Genomic DNA, 20,805 nt, shown 5'->3' on the forward strand with positions numbered 1-20,805 from the left:
TGCATAATGTATTTTAGTGTTTAGTGTTCAGAAGGAAACAATGTATTTGAACTGTACTGTGCAAAAGTCAGAGACCCTTCATTTATTTTATTTCCAACTAAAATTGGCCAATAGGTACAAGTTATCCATTTTTCAGGCAATATTTCTGATGAGATTAGATATAAGATACTCCACTTGTACAAGAAAAGATACAGTCAAAAGAGAATAAGTGAAAACAAACAGGAGAAAATAGACAAAAAAGAGGAAATGTGCAATAAAACAAACAAGCTATTGGTGCCACAAATACTATACTAAAGCAATAAGCCACTCGAGGCCATAGGTTACTGCGACTTTATCACCGGGAAGGGTGTTCTCGCGTCGTGCCTAAAACTCCCTTCCCTGTGATAAAATCGCAGTAACGCACTGCCTCGAGTGGTTTATTGCTTTCATAAAACGGTGGCCAACATAAAATGTATTAAAATAAATAATTATCTAAAACATTGTGTAAGTTATTATTAATAATAATCGATATAAACACGTATTCCGCCAAGAAATGTAGTTCCTTTAGAGCGCGGTATCGTTGCTAAGCAACCACTGACTGCTGAATGAGGAGAAGAACGTTTGGTCGCCAATCACTGTAACATATAAGTTACTGCAGACATTTCATGATTTTTTTAAAAACATTTTTCGTATAACAGTAAACATATGTAACATACTTTCGCTTTACAAGTACTTTTTGGTCACCAAATTACCACCGCGAGTCTTCAGCCAGTCTGACGACGCCACTTTTCTCACACTGGGGCTGAATCTCAAACGTCTCCCTGCTCCCTTTATAGCTAGTGCACTACGTAAGGCTAAGAAATTAAATACTGAATCCTGCACCTTAACAATGCAAAATATCGCTAAAAATGGTAATTTGGGATTCATCCACCTTCACACTCGACCAGCAGTGCACTATTTGACAGGAGAAGCTAGAATTTCTAAACTTAATGTTACACAGGACACTATTTAGCTAGGGAGTACGGAGCCGTTTGGGATTCAGCCTGGGTTTCATGCTACTCCTGGCTGAAACACGGACATTTGACTCGTCTATGCAATTCAGGTGACATTCTTTGGACTATTAGGCTACGTTTACACAGCAACACTGCAAAAAATAGAAGAGACTCATCAAACCGCTCCGTGTTTGAAGAGGTTTCGAACGAAACGGCCGAACGCGGCCGGAGGAGCCCGAGGCTGCAGCGTCAGAGAACAGTTTAAAGAATCCGAGGACTCGAACCAAAGAAGCGGCCGAATAACGAGCCCTATTACGGTGAACTCGAACACACTGTAGGTGATGAGTCGACCACTGGAACTTTATACTCGCTCCTGTGATGCTGGGAAGACGAAACTGAGAGCTCCAGGAGCGACTGGCGTTCGCTGGCCGTCATGACTGTTTAGCTACCTCTGGACGAGCCCCCACGTGAAGCACTGTTCTTTTGCGCATGCAGGTCGGTTTAGGAGCTGATCTGATCATACTGATGTCGCATACAGATCACATTTAAAAGATAATGTGAACAGCCAAACAAAAAAATCTGATTTGGTGAGAAAATCAGATTTGGGCCACTTTTACGTGCTGTGTAAACGTAGCCTTATGTTGCTGTTTTTCAGTGAATCATATCGCGAGTAGTTTAATTTAAGCCTGTGATCTTAATGTTTGAGTGGTTTAGTTGAGTCTTTTAGCCTGTTGTCTAGCTGACCAGCCTAGTTCTAGTTAACGACATAGGTAACCAGCCCCTCAGTTTAAACAAAAACGGGTTCTTACTTCATCAGTACACTCGGTCCTCCGCGCGAGCAGCAAGGCTACGTTCACATTACCAAGTTGAAGTGGCACAAATCCGATTTTTTGCCCTAATGTGACTCAGATCTGATGTATGTTTCAGAGCTGTGTGGACACGCAAATCTGATCTTTTCAAATCCGACCTGAGCCACTTTCATATGTGGTCCTAGATCGGATACGTATCCGATTTGTGGCCATGCGACCGTGATGTGAACGCTCATCGGAATTCGTGATTTTTTTTTCCCCACTGCGCGTGCGCCATCATTCAGCGTTACCATGGCAACAGCGCCGAACAGAAGTTAAAGCCTGTAAACGGTAGAAAAGCAACACATCTCACCTTTTTTGCCTTCGTCTCGCTCTAATAATGAGCAGCTGGGAGCTGATCAGAGTTAATTATCTTCACAGCGAAGCTCGTTCTGACCGTTTGCTGGTGACGATACTGAGTAGGATGTGCGCATGCGGGTCATTTCGGGACGCCGGTTCGTTCACATTAATGACGGATTTGAGCCACTTACCTAAACGAAGGTGAACATTGTGTCAGAGAGATGGGATCTGAGCAAAAAATCTGAGAATCTGAGAGATTTGAGAAATGAGGCTTGTAATGTGAACGTAGCTAAAGATTCATCCATTAACAGCAGAAGGGTTCTTGGTGCCGTGGCGCAGTAATACAGAGTTCAGTTGTTGTGAGGCGGTCATAGCCCTGGTATATCGATTTTACGACGGCTTCGAACGCGGCTCAGCCAATCAGATTTTAGTCGACAATCAAAGCCCAAATAATGATAATGGTTATAGAGACAGGCTGCTGAATGAAGGTATGTAAACAGGCCAATCATAACTAATTTCAGTCTGAGCTGAAGTCCCACCGGTATCGACCCCCTTTAAAAATGAGTTACTTCTGGAGTTCTTTTGTTCACAATGGACAATCCATTATGCTCTCAGTTCTATATAGAACCTTTTTGAAAAGGGTTCTATATAGCACCAAAAAGGGTTCTTCTATGATCACAAGCTTAGTATCGTAACAATAACAGAACTCTTTTCAAAAAGGTTCTATACAGAACCATATACATTCTCTGTGTGTGGAGAAACCTTTTCTGATGCCAAGAATCTTTTAATCATGGATTCATCAAGGGTTCTTTGAGTGTTCATGGCTCTATATAGAACCATTTACTAAATAACTCTTGAAGAACCATCTTTTCAAGAATATACTTCATAGATTTACATAAAATATAGGAACTACCTCAATGCCAATAGTTGTTAGTGTTTCTAATGTGAATGTGCTGTGTTTTTATAGCTGTACAGGATTTTGGGCATGAAATGAACTGCTGTGCTGTATGTTTCTGCAGAGAGGGGTGGGAAGAGTTTTGAAAAAGTGAACTTGGTACTAAAGAATGCTTCTTAGTGATTGTAAAAACTGTAAAATGACATAAAAAGTCATGGACTTTTTCTCTCTGTACATAATTTGCACAATGTTAATTTTCAGAAAAAACATTTCATAAAGACAGGCCTGTAGGTGTTATTTACTTAGGCTGCTCTCTCTATGGGTTATACAGTCTAATGATTAGAAAGCTCAGCACTGTAAAAAGTAATTAGTTAGCATGATAATTGATTATATATGACTAATTTTTCATAGTTAAATCATCTTACCATTTTATGACTGTTATGAATCTAACCTGATGGAAGATTATTACCAGAAAGTCTAACTGATGCTTTATTGGTGATGGCTGACTGTCTCACTTTCTGCAACTGGGGTGGCCAGAAAGGTGCCCATCAAAGATTATAGATAAGGTAAGCCAAGGTGGTGAACGCCTAACTCAATTCAGCTCCTGTCTGCTCAAGTACTGCATCAACCGCTTCACCCCGTCCCGTCTCCCGGGGCAACAGCAGCAGCCTGCGCAGTAAGTCTGGGCAGCGGGCTGAACAAACCCAAAACAAAACAGTTTTTTCTTTAAATCAGCTCATCTCAAAACACGTGTTCATGCTCAAATTGCCTACAAAACCCTAATAATTACAGAAGTGACAAAAAAAACTTTGCCGTAGTCTTAAAGGGGGGGGTGAATAATTGTGAATGTTTGGTGAAATAGGCAGAATTTCCCATTGGTGTGAATGAGGCCTTGAGTCTCTTTTGTCTGCTTGGTGGGGGGGTGAAGATGGTGAGTCCCCCCTTCTGCTCACCAAACCATGTGACTATATTTCTGGAAATATTATGACATGGCATGGTGGCTCTCGGCTTCACATATCCTCTCATGCTTCATGCTGGGCTGGTGCTAGCACCCATGGCCACCCCTTGGTCGCGCCTCCGCTTCTGTGTTAAAGAAAAGAAAAGAATATCAGCATGTAATTCGACCGGGGGCATCTAACTTTTGCATATGACTATACATGTGCTGCATTGTATATAACAATGGTTATATGTAGTGTCCCTCCCAAATAAAAAAAAGTATGGTGAATAAATTAAGCCATGAATAGAATCCATTAAATTCTACATGGAAAACACTATAATGCACAATAAAACAATAAATACACGAAACTGTACTGAGAATACACTACAATGTGCAGAGATTACATACCGTGTAGAGACTACATGAAACTGTCCAGGGAGATCACTAGATGGTCATGCAGTCAGTTGAGCAGTGTAATGTAGGAAACTGTGTAAGGAAAATGGTCACTGCCTGTCCAATCTTTTTTCACAAAATAGACCTTAAGAAAAATGTTTTTTTGGTTTGTGACACTGTTGCGATAAGGATTTGTTACAGTAAAGACTTTTTTAGTGTTTTTTGAGTATAAATGTTGACAGCGCAGTTAGTTTTAGCACAATTTCTAATATCAGGAAAAACAGGAAAATCAAATTGTTCTAAACGTCTAATTCAAAACACATTAGTCATAAGCTCTACGTTAGGACAAACAGGAAATGCTGAACATGAAAAGATGATATTTACCTTTTTTTTTTTGTACGTTCAGAGACACTAATCTTAGCCCTCCCGCTCTTTGGTGTCTTATGTTTCCATGGAAACTAGATTTGTTTGGCTTTGAAAAAATGTTATTGTAAATCATTTGTTCAGTGTTGCGATGCAAACACATAAGTGTGAGACATTTATATTGATATTTTAGTATAAGAGATATTTATAGAAAAACCATATTACTTTTGTATGTTTAAATATTTATTTAATATGTTTGCAATGCAGTTTTAATGCAAAAAAATCATAATGTATTATTTACTTTTTGTGCTTCTGAAGATTAAAATCACAAATGTTTTACATGAACAAAACTGCCATTTTTGCATTTAATATGATGAACAAGATAAAATAAAATGATTCATTTTGTATTTGAAAATGAATTATGACTGTGCTGCGTGTTGTCATTTTAACACATATCTGAAAACCCACAGCTGGGATGATCTTAAACTGCAGGACAAATGCTTAACTGTGCAGTGTAATACACGAAACTGTGCAGGGACATAGGGTCGTATGCAAAAGTTTGAGCACCCCTGGTCAAATGACACATTCTGTTGATTTTCTAAATTAACACATCCTGTACTGAGAACATTTTAATGCACAATCACTGTTTATTTGTGGAGTTTATCATACAGGAAATAACAATAAAATGTAAAATGCAGCTTATGTAAAAGCAATGACACACTTTGTTTTATTTTTTTATAATAAGTTAAACTCAACAAATAAATAGAAACTGTGCACTAAAACCCATTTAAATTCGCTCCCTGTATAGGATGTACCCCTTTTTTCACTTCAAAAAGCAACAAAACAAGTCATTAGACCAGGGGCGTTCAAACTTTTGCATATGGCTATATTTGAAACTATACAGGAAAAAAATGTGCAGGAATATTTAAAACTGCAGGAAAGCACTGACATGTGCAGGACCAACACTAATGTGTGCAGGGAATACATAAACCTGGGCAGGGAAAAACTGCTATCAGAGGGCCCAGGTCTTAACACTGATTGACCTAATCTCCCTGTTTAGACTGTATACTGCATCTTTTATTGTTTTAAAGTGCACTAGTTGAAATTGTAGCACACTCTAGCTAGGAAATTGTATATGTCGCATCTCGTGTTTATATTGTACCATATATTGGTTAACTGCATATATTGCAAACTTACATTCATTAGTCATTCAGTATTCAGTAGTTTACTGCACACTGTATTAACTCCCATGTGGTCTTTTACATTGTATTATTCTGCACATAGTACTGACTGGCGACCTATCCGGGGTGTATCCTGCCTTCCCCCCAATGACTGCTGGGATAGGCTCCAGCACCCAACACCACCACCCCCCCACCTCACGACCCACAAGGATAGGCGGCTTAGAATATGTGTGTGTGCACATAGTAGTACACCTTGCTACAGTATATATTCACAATGCAGTGTTATTACTGCCATCTCCCTCAGTCCTAACTGCTTGTCACCTATACTGTTTGGTGTTATTTCTATATTTACTGTTCCTTGTTGTCTAGTGTACTAGTCTAGTATCTATCCCCTATTGTACTTCTATTTCAATTTACATTTTTATATGCAGGAGCATGCTGCATTGTATTTTTAATGCCCAGTATTCTGAATACATATCACAATAAACCAATATTGATTCTTGAGGAAGTTCATAAAACTGTATGGGTAAATATTGCACATATATTCCGGTGCTGCCCAAGACTGCTAAGTTTTTGGCATCAAGTTCATGATTGAATTGGGAGAATAATAGACCATTAATTTTCTTTTTCCCCACAATTTTATATTTTAAGCAATCCCTCCCCAACCAAGACGTCTCCCCTGGGTTTATACCGCTTTGATGGTACGAAGGAGGCCTCTGGTGCAAGACTGGCAGTCGAACAGAGCTCCCTCTCTAGAAGAGTGGCACTTCCTATTAGGCAGAGTGGCAACCTATGAAAGATTATCTGACAGACTAATTAACAAATCAGAACTATACTCAGAAAAATGGAATAAATGCCTGAGGTACATTAAAGGCCCTTAGGATCAACTGAGAAAAAGAACCAAGCAAAAATAGTAGAACTGCAGAATGTTGTAATTCTGCTATGTGTGGCATCTTTGATATACTGACTTTCTCCCCAGAGTGTTTATTTATTTATTTATTTTAATTAATGTATTGAAAAGTATCTATTGTTTCTAGATTATTATAATATGCATATTCTTGTGTATAAAATATTAATCATGTATTTAATTTGTTCATTTATTCACTATAATTTATCCTATTTAATCTACTATGTTTTCTTTTTCTTTTCTTTTTTTCTTCTATCTTTCTGTTCACTTTTACAAAATGGTTCAAGGGTTCTTTACGAAAGGGAATGGTTCTGTTTAGAACCATGAGTTCTGTCTAGAACCTTTTGCATGCTTAAATGGTTCTTTGCATGGTGAAATGGTTCTTCAGGTTGATGGAGAATGTGTTGTATATGGTTCTATATAGAACCTTTTTCGAAAATGGTTCCATGTAGCACCAATATGGGTTCTTCCACTGTTACAAGATTGACACTGTAACAGTAGCAGAACCCTTTTTGGTGCTATATAGAACCATCTATACAGAACCACGTACAACACATTCTCAATCAATCTGGAGAACCATTTCTCCATTGAAAAAAACATTTAAGCATTACATGCTTCTATATAGAACTCATGGTTCTATATAGAACCATTGTCTTTACTAAACAACCCCTGAAGAGACATTTTTTGGGTGCACCCCATGTCTGGATCACTGTGATGTCTGTGTCTGTTGTTTTATACTATTCAAATATCAATAAAATATTCTTCATTAAAAAAAAAAAACTATGTAAGATAAACACTGAAGCGCGTGGCTAACAGATAAAACTACGCGGTATAACATTAAACTGTGCAAAGAAACGCTGATGAGCGCTGAAATGTGCAGAAAACACACTCAGATGTGCATGTTAACCTTTGGCCCTGAGGTCTGGTGTCTGAAGCCGCTGCTCTCCAGCACTGCGCCGCTCTGCCGAGCGGGGGCGCCCTCACACTGCCTCGCAGCCGCTTCTGACCTGTGCACAATATTTCACTCTGACTCCAAACCCGAACCGTTCGGAGAGCTCAGACGGCGCAGAAAGCGCTTGTGAGGGGTTCGTAAACCGGGCGGCGGTGATGTCCAGCGCTCTGAATCCCGTCGTGTCGGACTTTTTGGTCGTGCTGATCTATTTTTAGAAAACCAAAGAGTCACGTGACCCGCGGGGGGCGTGACGTCATTAATGTTGTTGTTGGTGGAGGAGCTGCAAATATGGAGGAAAGAGAGTTGTGACAGGAAAAAAAATTACACACTTTTCACAAAATTAAAAATACAAGAACCCTCGCCGGAGAGGTGAAGAAGGCGACGAGCGACTGGGAAAAAAGTGCGTGTGCCGGAGAGAGCCCGAAGAAGGACGACAGTTAGAAGGTAATCTGAACATAATGTGTTTTTTGCTCAGATAATGAGAGATTATTTTATTTTTTTTCTCTCCTCTCTTTTTGGTCCATTCGTGATCTTTTCGGCTGATAGCCGCTGACAGGCAGTCAGTCAGCGAAACAGGATAGGCGTGAGGTAACATGGTAAATAATTAATTTATTACTTGATACGTTAATGTTGGAAGTTCTCCTTTTTACCCTTTTTTGCAGACATTTCAGTGCGAGGCTGAAGTTGGCTTCTTATCCGAATTTCCCCGTTCCACCTTAAATGGTGCAGCAGTTACGTTCTGGCGCTTCAAGCACCAGCATGTAACTGCTGCACCATTTAAGGTGGAACGGGGAAATTCGTAGAAGAAGCCAACTTCAGCCTCGTTATTTCAGTGACAGTTTGCGTCGTTTCGCTCTACTTGAACAAGATTTTAAGTTTAGCGTTACACTCTTCGGGTCCGAGAAGTAACAGTTCGAGCTGTCGACATCTTTACGGGCACAGTAGTAGCCCATTTTAGTGTTATAAACCCGTGTGCTGTCTTATTTTACTCATTATTCGTCATATAGAGGTTGGTGGTACTCACGAAACGTAAAAAAGATGTTTTCTGCTCGCTTTAGTAACGTTAGCTAGAGACTACAGTGCAGGCAAGCTGTGTTCCTCAGAGCTAGGCTGTATTTTGTGTACCGTTACTGTACAGTACGTCCTCATAACTGTCATTTTCTGCATAGCTAACTGTCATTTTCATAAAGGCACATCGTGGGTTTCAACATTTGCACATTGTGAGGTTTCTATTTTTATGACTCTAAAAACGATGTACTGACGTTTTTCACCGGGCTGTCATGTTGTCGACAGTAGAAATCATCAGTCTGGCTGTTTGGTGCTGTGGTCAGTTTATGAAGATATCTTTTATCCCTTGTCGGCTCTTCATCACGGTTTGTGTGGACAATTTAGCGTTTTTGCCAGGTAACTAGTTAGCTAGTTAGCTGCTGGACTGTCCCTTGTTGCTGGATGACAGCAGTCATGACTGTCCTCAGCTCACCTGTGCATCTTACAGTACAAATCCGTTCATATAGATCTCTTAAAGGAGATTTACACCGATTTTCAAAATTTCTGTATAATTCAGTGGCTGAGATGTAAACAAAGTTATTCAGAGTGGTTTGATGTGAAATGATTCATTTGTAGAGAAACTTAACGACTTAGATTTCCTTACAGTGGTGGTGATAGGAACCAGGGGTCTCGAAGTCTACAATGTAAATATAGCCATTTTATTTACCATACAAAACCAGCAGTGAACCTACACGTGTCCTCTCAGTTTTTATGTAACGTTGATGGTGGCAAAATAATGGTCAGTCTATAAAATATGTTTGCTTTGGAGACTTTTTTTTTGCCTTGGAACACCCTCCATGTATCCCTCTGCTATTATCAGATTAAAGTACGTTTTAGACCACAACTTTATCATGAAACTACGGTAAAACAATGTCTCAGACATCTGCCAGTATATTCATAACCATTTCGTGTAACAGCTTTCTGTGAGGGAGCTTTTAGAGACGTTAAACTCCTTAGACATCGGGTAGCTATCACCACCACTGTGAATTTTTTGAAAAATCGGTGGGGTTCCCCTATAAGTAGTGCCTATACTGGTAATAAAAATACTATATTACCTGGTTATTACTACCTTAGCTACTATATTTAGCTTCAAATGGCACCCTTCAAAAAAGCATAGGAGTATAAGACAATATTTGACCCTAACAAAGGATTTTAGTCGGTGTTTTCTCTTCTTTTTTATGTTAGGTAAATTTTGATGCACTTAAATAAATGACAAACATTATTAATGCAGGAAAACTTTTACTGAGGGCTAACATTTTGTGTAATGTCACTGTACATTCAGTCAATTTTCAAAAGGTACCTTGTTATAGTTTGAAAGGTCAGCTTAGCCTGTCTTAAAGGTCTAAACCAGTGACCCTGCTCATGAGACGTTTCACTTCTACTCCTCTTTAGTGAACTGATGAAGCCTCATTGCCATCCAATCAAATCTTAATTTCTCTCTTGATTGAGCTATCAAATCATCTCACCTCTTCAGCAATCAGAGAGAACATCTGGCTTGTCTCCAAGGTCGATGTTTGTGTCAATCTGTCACAATCCCGATTTCTGTAACCGCAGTCAGTTAACCCTTTTAACTGTAGAAGTCTTGTGTGTGGACCCGCATTTCAGTTCCTCATTCTCACGACTACATAGCCTACACATTACTTTCAAAATAGTTACCAAATAATTTATAGTAGTTGCCACATAATCAGTCTTAAAGGGCCCATGCCCTAATTTTTTTGTAATTTTTGACATTTGTGTGGGTCTATATACCAAAAGCAGTTATTATTTTTTTGTACATGGCTATTGGCCAACCCATTTTTGGCCTTTAGAATTAAACAGGCTGTTTTTAGTAATGTGCCTTTAAGACTGGCTGCCCTGTATTGTGCCACATTCAAAAAGCAGTCCAGGCCGAATCACGTCTTTACTGTGAATAGGCGGAGCTAAACTGCTGTAGGTTAAATAGAGAAATATGTTGTTGAAATATGTTTTTGTGACATCACAAAAGAAATGAATTCCCAAACAGGCAGGTTAATTTCTATATTTGGACCATACAGACTGGGGAGTGAACGGTATGTTACTACATCAAACTCTTTTATTTAAAAACAGGTTTTCCATTATATGAGCCCTTTAAGATGACTGCTCAGGCCTGTCCTTGTCAGTTATGTTAGTATTAAAAAAATCTGCTGATTATTTTGATGATTAATTGAGTAATCAGAGTTTTTTAAAGAAAGGCCAAAGAGTAAAATGGACTTAACTGAAAAATAACAACACAGTAATGGTGCAGAGCTTATGTGGGTCAAACTGTTAAATATATTGAGATTGTTATAAACTAGTGAGTCCATCAGGCTGTGTCCAGCAGTAGCGTATAAAATATGCATTATCATCTATTTTTAAAATCAAGTTTAATCGAATAACCTTATAACTAAATAATCAAGGAGATTTCAGACTAGTTTGTCTCTATAATGTTCGGTCTCACAGACGGCACCGGCATGGTCCTGATTGCTGACGTTGAAACCAGTAGGACAGGTATTGGCTTGGTGGTCAGATGGGGTCCCTGCAGCTGGATTTAGCTGAGTAAAGGTAGTCAGGGGCATGGTCGACTTGACGAGTCCCAACTCCGCAGTGACGTCTGGGTTTGGTATTATTCCTGAAGCTGATTGGTTACATGCACAAAGAAAGAAGGAGATAAATCTAATCTGGTCACGTTTATATGTTTATTTGTTTGTTTCCTTCATTTCACTAAAAGGAAATGACCAAAAGCAGAAAGTCAGCGCTGATTCCATTGCTGTTGCTGTGTTAGTCCAGGAGATAGTGTTGGCTGGAAAACAGAGCTAGGGTGTTCGTTTGTACTGAATGTCTTGTTCCAACATGTTGCTTCTAGTGCTGATGTTGGACCTGCTCCCCTCCAACTCAAATCCTAATCAGTACCATAGGAGATGAAGCAAAACTGGTCCCAGATCAGGTGTTTAAGGGCCACTTAGCACAGCACCATCTGTCTTAGTCCCTTTTGCTAACTGCTCTATACCATTAGATGTTTCCTGGAAAGCCCCCTGATGGTTAAATGTGTTAACCTCAGTCATCTGTCGTAAAAGAAGGACCTTTGTCTGTATATGTAAAAGTTCATTGAGCAAAGGCACTTTTCCTTTTTAAATAATTTATTTATTTAGGACCGAAATCATGTTCTGTTTTTTGAAACATGATTACGGATGTGGTAGCTGACCCCAGACTCTCAGACCAGCACTCTTCTATGTGCAGTACTGTGCTTAAGTCAGAGATCACCCTTCATTTGTTTAATTTCCAGCAAAATGGCCATTAAGTAAGTTATTCATTTTTCAGTTTTGCCTATGATATCACAAAGAAGCTTAAACAAAACTTATTTTAAGCTCAAATAACTTAAATAACTTTAAGTTAGTTACTATAACTCACATGTTTTTTTGGTATCCACGCTGCCTTTATTTCAGCTTCCATTCTTTTCAGGAGACATGCTCTTAGTTTTTCCAAAAAATCTGCAGGAATATTTTTCCACATCTGCAAAGCTCAGTCTTAGAAGTTGGTTGTATTTTCTGCTTCTCAAAATCCAAGATCTCCCAAACACATTCAGTGATGTTGAGGTCTGGACTCTGGAGCAGCCAGTCCATCATTCTGAGAACACCAGCAGCTTCTTTGTTTAATTTGCAAATTTTCTTCGTTTTTGTTGCCTTTTCTCAGTAATGAGTTGATCTCTCACAGTGGAAGGATGGACAGAAGCATCTGTGGATTTTTTCAGATCTGAATCAAGAGTGAAGCTTGATTTTCTCCTCTCTCTCCAAGATGAAAGCTTTAAGTGCTGTTTATCTGATGGGAAATGTATTGGTGGTCCACCAGGTGGTTGTAAGGAGTCACATTTTCTGTGTTTGGTTCTGTGGGACCCATTTTTAATGTTTACCAAAAGAACAAATGAGGCGATTTATTCTTATTTCAACCTTAGACTCCTGGTCCTTTGCTCATTTTCTGTGAAGAACATATAAAATGACACATTTTCAATGACTTCACACTGTTACACGTCCTACACATTTATATTACACACATGGCGTTGGGATGAACCCGCGAGGAATAACAGTGTGGAGGTGCTGTGTCCCTTCACTCTGTTCTCCTCCTACATGGCCTGTTGTTAGTGTGTGTGTCTGTGTGTATGTCTATGTGTTTGTACATGTGTGCATGTGTGTGTGAGGGTGGACAACATGTACAGACTGCTGACTGGCTACAGCTGTTAAAGGAGAGCCCTACGCTGGCCACCTGTGATATTAAACAATAATGTAGTGGGTTCACCAGACCACAGAGTAACAAAAACACAAACACCACTAAAGGGTTAAAACATTTTTAAACTCTACTTGTAGAAACTCCTGTTTTTTCTTTTAAGTTCCTCTCCGTTTTGCAGACGGATTATCTTATTTCCTCAGAAATATCTCCTGAAAAATGAATAACTTGTATTTAATAGCTATTTTGACTGGAAATTAAATAATTCAGTTTAGGTCTCTGACTGAGCACTTTAGGCCCCAGGTGTCCTCCAGGATGAGTTTAGTACTATTCTGTTCTGTCGAGAGGTGCAGGAGTGGAGTGAATGAATAATTTCTGTGATTTCTCAAGAATGGAAGTAAAATTCATCACATCCCTTTGGGATATATACAAAACCAACTCAGACTTTGTGTTGAACTGTGTGCTTTTAAGGACATATAGGTCTTTTGCGAAATGAGCTTATATCGCTTTAATTATTGTTAAACAAGTGGCTCTAAAGGAGCATCATGGGAGAGAAGGAGGGCAGAGAGAGCAGCAGAAAGAGATAGAAAGAGAGGGGTCACGCAGGGGAAGGATTTCCTCGTATAGCCTGCTGTAAACCACAGGGTGCACTTTGATTGTGTGGATGCAAGATAAGGAGGATCAGTTTGCTTTGCCATGACAGAAACGCAGATTCTGTCAAAACACAAGGGTAGGACTCAGCTGTACATTACATTGGTCTTTTGGACAAGTTACAAGTCACCTAAAGTTAACAGTTAAACGCTGAAATAAATCTTTTAGTATGTTATCACATTTTAAAAGGCAAGTCTGAAGTTTTAAATACTAAAATAGAGACTCTTAAATACACAACACACCTACTAGAACGTACAAAGGAGGTGTTTGTCATGTTCTTGTGTTCTTGTTAGTCGGAGGACAGCAATGGGACCGATCATGCCAATAACCTTATTGACTGTAGTTTTAATGTAGTTTTAATAGCAGGGTCTGCTAGCCTTCATCAGAATATGAGCTTTGGGGTCATACTGATCTTGAACTCTGGGATTTTGTGGTCTGCACTGATTGGCTTTGTCTGGGTTTAAGGGAACGGACTTTGGTCGACTTTTTCTAGGAAGCCATGTCGCACGTGTTTGTAGTAAATGTAAAGTATTAGCAAGTTTATGGCTGCCAGTCACTTAGATCTGCTTTCCCTGAACACGGCCCATTGTGTGTGCGTCATAAGAACTTGTCCAACCTCTTTTACTAGCTTGTCACACATGCCTTTGTCTCCAGCATGACCTCTTTGAGTGCTTATGGCTGGTTTCTCACAAGCATTATACTGCTAAGTTAATCTGCTCTGAATGTATTATGCGCAGATTGAAAATCCTCTGTTGAAAATCTGAAACTAATTTGGAATCATGTTTTTGCAGTGTGCTGCGTGGTGTTGCCTGCTGTTGTAGCATTGTTGTCCTGTTGCAGATTGTGGTTCCGGGCTTCAGACTGGGGCCTTAGTTTGTTCAGAGAGAGGGAGATGGGCAAGAGAGAACTGAAAAATGCAGAAGAGTGGAAAATTTGAGGTATTTTAGAGCATTACAGTTTGAAAAACAGATGTTGCCTTGGCAGCATGGTATGCATGACCTCTGCCCTCTCATGCCCTGCTTTTCTGTTCATGCAGTGTCTCCACAGGCCTTTGAGGCAATGTAAACACACTACATGAGGCAGGTTTTAAACACTGTTTTTGTCTGTGTTTATATTTAGTGCTACCATTAGGTTGTAGTCAGGGTTTTGTTTAGGTATGAATTATGGGTAATACATATTGAAAAATGTCATCCACGGTTCCTTCACCCTCAACCCTGAAACCTCTCACAGTGATGGGCCTTTGGCCCTCCGTGTTCATGTGTCTTTGGGTGTCTTTGTTTCTTAGAGTTAGGGATTTTTACCCTGTTTGTGTGTTATCATACATTAATATTAGGCATTGTTTATTTTCTCACGGTTACCTGGATATCTGTTTGACAGCCACTATGGGTATTCACATATTAAAATTAGCCTTTAGTGTTTGGTAGTCTTTGTTCCTTACAGTTTGTGAGGTGTTGGCCCTCTTTGTTTAGGAAAACTTTGTCAGTGTTTGGGGATTTTTGTTCTTTAGAGTTTGGGAGTTGTTGTTCCTCAGATTTTGGGAGTCTTTGTTTTTCAGTGTTTGTAAGGCATTGGCGCTCACTGTTTGGGAGACTAAGGCCCTCTGAGTTTGGGAGTCACTAGCCCTTGGTTTTTGGGAGACTTTAGTTTACTTTAATTTGTGAGGCTTTGACCATCAGTATTCCAGAGCCCTTTGTATTTCATAGACTTTGTTCCTCTGAGTTTGGGAGTCTTTGTTTAGAAGGCTTTGGTTCTCAGAGTTTAGTAATATTTGGCTTTCAGAGTTTAGGAGGCTTTAGTCTACAGAGTTTCAGAGGTCTTGTTCCTTAGAGTTTAGGGGCTTTGACCCTGAGAGTTGAGGAGGTTTTGATCCAGACACTTTAGTAGATTTTGGCCCTCAGAGTTTAGTAGGTTTTAAGCTTCAGACTGTCAGAGGTTTTATTCCTTAGAGTTTAGGAGGCTTTTGCCCTCGTAGTTTAGAAGGTTTTAGCTCACAGAGTTTAGAAGGCTTTGGCCCTCAGAGTTTAGGAGGCCTTGGCCCTCAGAGTTTCTGAGGTTTAGTTCCTAAGAAGTTAGGAAGCTTTGGCCCTCAGAGTTTAGGAGGCCTTGGCCCTCAGTGTTTCTGAGGGTTAGTTCCTAAGAGGTTAGGAGGCTTTTGCCCTCAGAGTTTAGAAGGTTTTAGCCATCAGAGTTTAGGAGGCTTTGGCCCACAGAGTTTACAAGGGTTTAGGCTCCAAGTTTAGGTGGTTTGGCCCTCGGAGTTTAGTAATCTTTGGCTCTCAGAGTTTAGAGACTTTGACCCTCGGGGTTTAGGGGGCTTTGGCTCCCAGAGTGTGGAAGGCTTTGGGCCTTTAGACTTTAGGAGGCTTTTGTCCTCACAGTTCAAGGGGTTACTCAGTGTGTGGGGACCTTTGGTGCTTGGAATTTGGTCTTGACACTTAGGAGGTTTGATTACTTGGAGTTTGGGAATCATCAGCCATGCTGAACTCTACAGGCTGCTATACGCAGGAGGAAGCCAGTGTGCATTTAGTGAAAGGAGGCTGCAGGTTGTTTTGCAAACAACAGAGAACTGCAGTAAATCCTTGAGCAGCGTATTGAACCTGGAATGCTTAGAACAGGCGACTAAGTCATAAGTGGGCAAGCAGGTCAAGCAGACATTCAGAACATCAGTCAGTCACATAACTGCTCTGCCTTTTCTTCAGTGTATGAGGTTTAATGCATAGATAGTAGCATAATGCAATCAGTTTTGAGGAAGAAGTGTGAGTTGAGAGATTAATTTGTGGAGATATTAGCTCCACATGCTAATATGGCTACAGTTCTCACACCACAGATGAAAATGATAAAAAAGCGTTTTTGTGATACTGTGATTGATTTATTGTGATTAACAGCGATTTCTATTTAATTTGTTAGGCATTGTGGCCAAGTGTGATTTGTCAGAACACAAAGCATGAAGGAGGAAATATTTGAAGTGCACAATGTACACAGCCACAGTGAGCATTCCTGTGGGTTGTTTGTGCCCTCATTTGACATGTAAGTTATTTTTAACTAGGCATACTTGATTATAATGCAGTGGGCATACTGCTAAATGGAATCCATTAATTTGCGGCCTTCTGCGATTAACTACCCTAATCACAGAGGCCAGAGTCACGATTTGGATTACTCTGTGATGGATTGTGCAGCCTTACCACAGATTACAGTGTAATTATGAGGGATGTGAGTTCATATCAGACCTTTCTCCGTTTTCCTCCTGTCTAGACATCTTGTGTTGTCTTACTTCATGTTTCAGTGTTTGTCACCTCTTACCCAGTCAGTTCAGACTGCTTCTGCAGGCTGTTTGGGGCGGATGCCTTGGGTGTCGATGTATGAGCGGTCAGTTTGTTGTAACATCTCAAGGAGAGTCCTAAACAAATGCAGGTAGAATCACCTTTCTACTCTTGCATGTAGAATGGTTAAACTTAGACTCACCACTGATATATATTTAATGGGTAGTAGCTTAATCTTAAAGCAATATTTACACAGTCTACTACAGATGCATTCGATCAGCCAAGACATAATTGGTGCCAGAAGTTTGCTTCTTTTGTTTTGCCCTGGTGCTACAAGGATAATGCAGCTAACAAGTAATGGAAGCTTAAAACTTACCTATTAGCATCCTTACAAACTGCATGACACACTTGCCTCAAACTGTGCTGAGGTGCTACTTATTCTGAAATAGACTTGCTTATGTGGTTTCGGACAATGTGTGACATGCTGTTATCTATAAAAATACACGCAAGTTACAAAAATTCAGGCTTGAAGATGGCTGCTACTGCTGTTTTTAGCATGCAACATACTTTTGTCCATTTTTGTGGCCTCATAGCTGAACTGCTAAGTTAAATAAGCAAAATTCAGACCCCAGTTACCTTGGCCGTTTGACTATATTTGAGAAAAAGGGAAAATTGTGCAAGTTTGAGTTTTTTGGCCAGCCCATTCATTTATGATTAAAGGGGAAATTTCAAAATTTGTGAATAGTTCAGATGACGTCATTCAAAGTGGTTTCAGTGTCCAAAAAAATGAAGACTAAATCAAGAAAGGGTCCTAGAATCAAGCAAACTTGTCTGCCAGCATGGTGAGAAAATTTTACTTACTTAAGTTTTACTTTACTTACTTTTACTTCTTAAAACACAAAGATCTTGTGCTGTAAATGATCTTAATATCTAAAAATCAGTGTTGTCATTGGTTAGGACACAATGACTAGATTTAAGTAAGACTAAATTGATCTGATGCCGTAATAATAATCTAAAATTAGCAAACAAAATCAAAAAATGCAAAATCCACACAGAAAGGACCCTGGTTGTCTGGCCAGGGAACCGAACCCAGGCCCTTCTTGCTGTGAGGCAACAGCACTACCTAATCACCTAGCTTGAAAAGTTTTGAAGTTATGAAAAACTTAAAAAAAAAAAAAAATCAAGACTGAACTGAAAATTACAAAATAAGTTATCTTTGGTTCTGTTTTGCCTTACAATGGTCTGCATGTACCCCTCCATGATGATTGTGTTTAAAATATGCTTCAGGCCAAAACCCTCGCAAGGGTAGGTAGTATATTCATAACTATTTAATATAATAACTTTCCGTAACGTAACTCCAGACATCTGGTTCCTACAACTACTGTGCAGTAAAAAACGTTTCTCTATAATGGGGTGTTGCACATCATACCACCCTTATTGGCTTAACGAATTCAAGATTTAACTATGTAGAAATTTTGCAAAATCAGTTGAACTCTCCTTTAAGCTGTTCCTGAAATAGATTTTCAGTAGAGCTTCATCACTGACAACGTAGTTTGGAGCAAGACAAGCTCTGTCTGCTGGCTCTTCTAGGAAGTCGTTTAGGATGCAGTGGTGTGCACTGGGTGTGACGGCGGTGCAGTGCGATGCAGGGCAGTGCAGGAGTTTGTGCTGCAGCAGACTCGTCTCCCAGCTGAGACTTTAGAGGACTGGCGGAGGACACTTTCCCCTGAGTGTGCTTGGGCTCCTGCCATACCTGCTGTACTCCAGGACATTATGAAGACACAGTATTCCATCTGCAGTGCTGCCACACACAGGGCTTTGGACACTGGACTGTTTAAGCACACAGTGCTAACATGACTAATAATGAATGAAACATAAGGATGCCAGTTATCGTGGGTTCATAAATGGTGAATATTTTAGAGCAGTAATTCCTTCCAAGTGTGTGCGGGGCCTCAGCACTGCACTGTTCAGGGTGTTCGTCCTCTGCTTGGCATTTCAACTAACCAGATTCAACTAACACACCAGGATTAGCTAATTATGAAGCTTTTCTTGAGTTAAATTAGAATGAGAGAACCTTTTGAAGATTAAACAGGAATGACAGTAGCTTATATTTGGGTTTTGTGATATTTGCTGCATAAGGTGGTACAAATGAATCCTCACACAAGTGGTGCAGTTGTCTAAGCATTGCCTCTGTCATCACAAGTTTGATCCCTGGTGATGCCACAGCCATCCATGGCTGATAGTCCAAGAGAGCATAACTGACCTTCCTCACTGTAGGTGGGTAGAATGGCCCTCTCTCTTCCCTCATCGCTCAGCGTGATGCTAGCTCACAGAATTGGCTTTTAGTTTTCTCCTACACTGAATTGTCCTGTGTTAGCGGCAGTTTGAGCAGATACAGTGGCGCTTTATGTGACTTGGGGTAGGCATGTGCTAACCTTCACCCTCCCAGCTTGTTAGCATTGTGTGATTGAGGGAGATTGGGTGGAAATGAACATGAGCACTGGGAGAATGCCCCCCAAAAAAGCCTGAAAACAAGTGTCGCTCCAATCAGAAGCTCTAGTGCCTAGGCTGCTTCTGGATAAAACTCTAGTTACTTGTTACTTGCCATTTGGGAAAGCGTTTTTAACTAAAGTTCTCAACAACAATTGAATCAAGTGAATAAAGAGGCTTAGCTCAGTAGTAGGCCGGGCATGAATAATTCAGATATTCAAGTATGCATTCGTTATGTTGGTATTTATTTTCTTTTATAGAACAGTTAGTTCCGGCCACGCAAGCTGATTGGTTGAGAGGCGTTCTAACCGTGCTGTTATTTCGCCATAACATCACATTTTTTTCACAAACACTGTATCACTCCGCTGAGACACCGATGCTGAGCAACGACTTTGACAGCTGTAGGAGACGCTCAAGCCATTTGAACGTTTTTACTTCTTACTTTGCGCACAAACAGAAAATGGACACTTCTAAGATCACATTTGACCGATAGCCGATTTGGTCAGACTCTGAAGATGAGACTACACTAAATTCCGAAACTGTCATCACCATTGAGCAGCTTTTCAGTCGGCAGCTGTGACATTAGAACACCTAAACAACCTGGAATTAGCCAGAAATGAACCGAATACCAGTCACCAAACAAAATGGGCTGTAAAATACTTTACAGACTGGCTGGAACAAAACAACATTAATATTGATCTAACAAAAAAAGACAACACTGAGCTAAACTTGATATTGCGGCAGGTTTATGGCTCAGTCCAGACTTCAAAAGGCGAGGCTTACAGCAGACTGTGCAGCGAGTGAGCGGAGTTCGTTACTCTGACGTAGCAATTGCTAACATTAAAACATATTGAATGCCATGTTCACGGCCCAATTTATTTATTTCTTACTTTATTTAACTGTTATATAAAAGCAATAGGACACGAGAGGGAGCGTGTTATCGCTGTAACATCACGTGATGTTATTTCGCGATAACACGCTCCCTCTCGTGTTCTATTGCTTAAATTTAATACTTGGAAGCGTCATCTTTTATTAGTTCTTTAGGTCTCAACAGAATTCTTGAGCACTTTTGTGGATTCCTGACACTTTTCAGAGCTGAGCTGGAGGCTTATTCATCACTGTTTTAAACAAATCAATTTTGAAACCAGGAGAAAATTAATATTATTTATTAATGGATGTGATATTAGACTATTAAAATTGATTTCATGGCAAACAGTATTTACACATAGAGAAACATTCATTAGTTTGGCTGTTGTTTTGACTGTTGAACAACATTCAGGTGAAGAAACTGAGTGTCCTTGGTCGCTCATGTAGCTGCATAGAGCAGTGTAGCTGATGCATAACTGAGAGACAGAGATAGCAGGCTAGCTAATAGGTTTAGCTGATTCCTGTAAC

General features: G+C 39.9%; 1 protein-coding gene across 1 annotated transcript in view; it reads left to right on the plus strand.

Annotated features, from left to right (window-relative positions):
• Window positions 1-7,840: 7,840 nt before the first annotated feature.
• hdac5 (histone deacetylase 5) overlaps window positions 7,841-20,805 on the plus strand; it is a 142,176-nt gene continuing 129,211 nt past the window's right edge. Inside the window, exon 1 of the mRNA XM_036567377.1 lies at window positions 7,841-8,191. The gene's annotated coding sequence lies outside the window, so the exon portion shown is untranslated. The remainder of the gene's footprint in view (window positions 8,192-20,805) is intronic.

This window comes from Colossoma macropomum, unplaced genomic scaffold (assembly GCF_904425465.1).
Source record: "Colossoma macropomum unplaced genomic scaffold, Colossoma_macropomum, whole genome shotgun sequence".
NCBI classification, from domain to species: domain Eukaryota; kingdom Metazoa; phylum Chordata; class Actinopteri; order Characiformes; family Serrasalmidae; genus Colossoma; species Colossoma macropomum.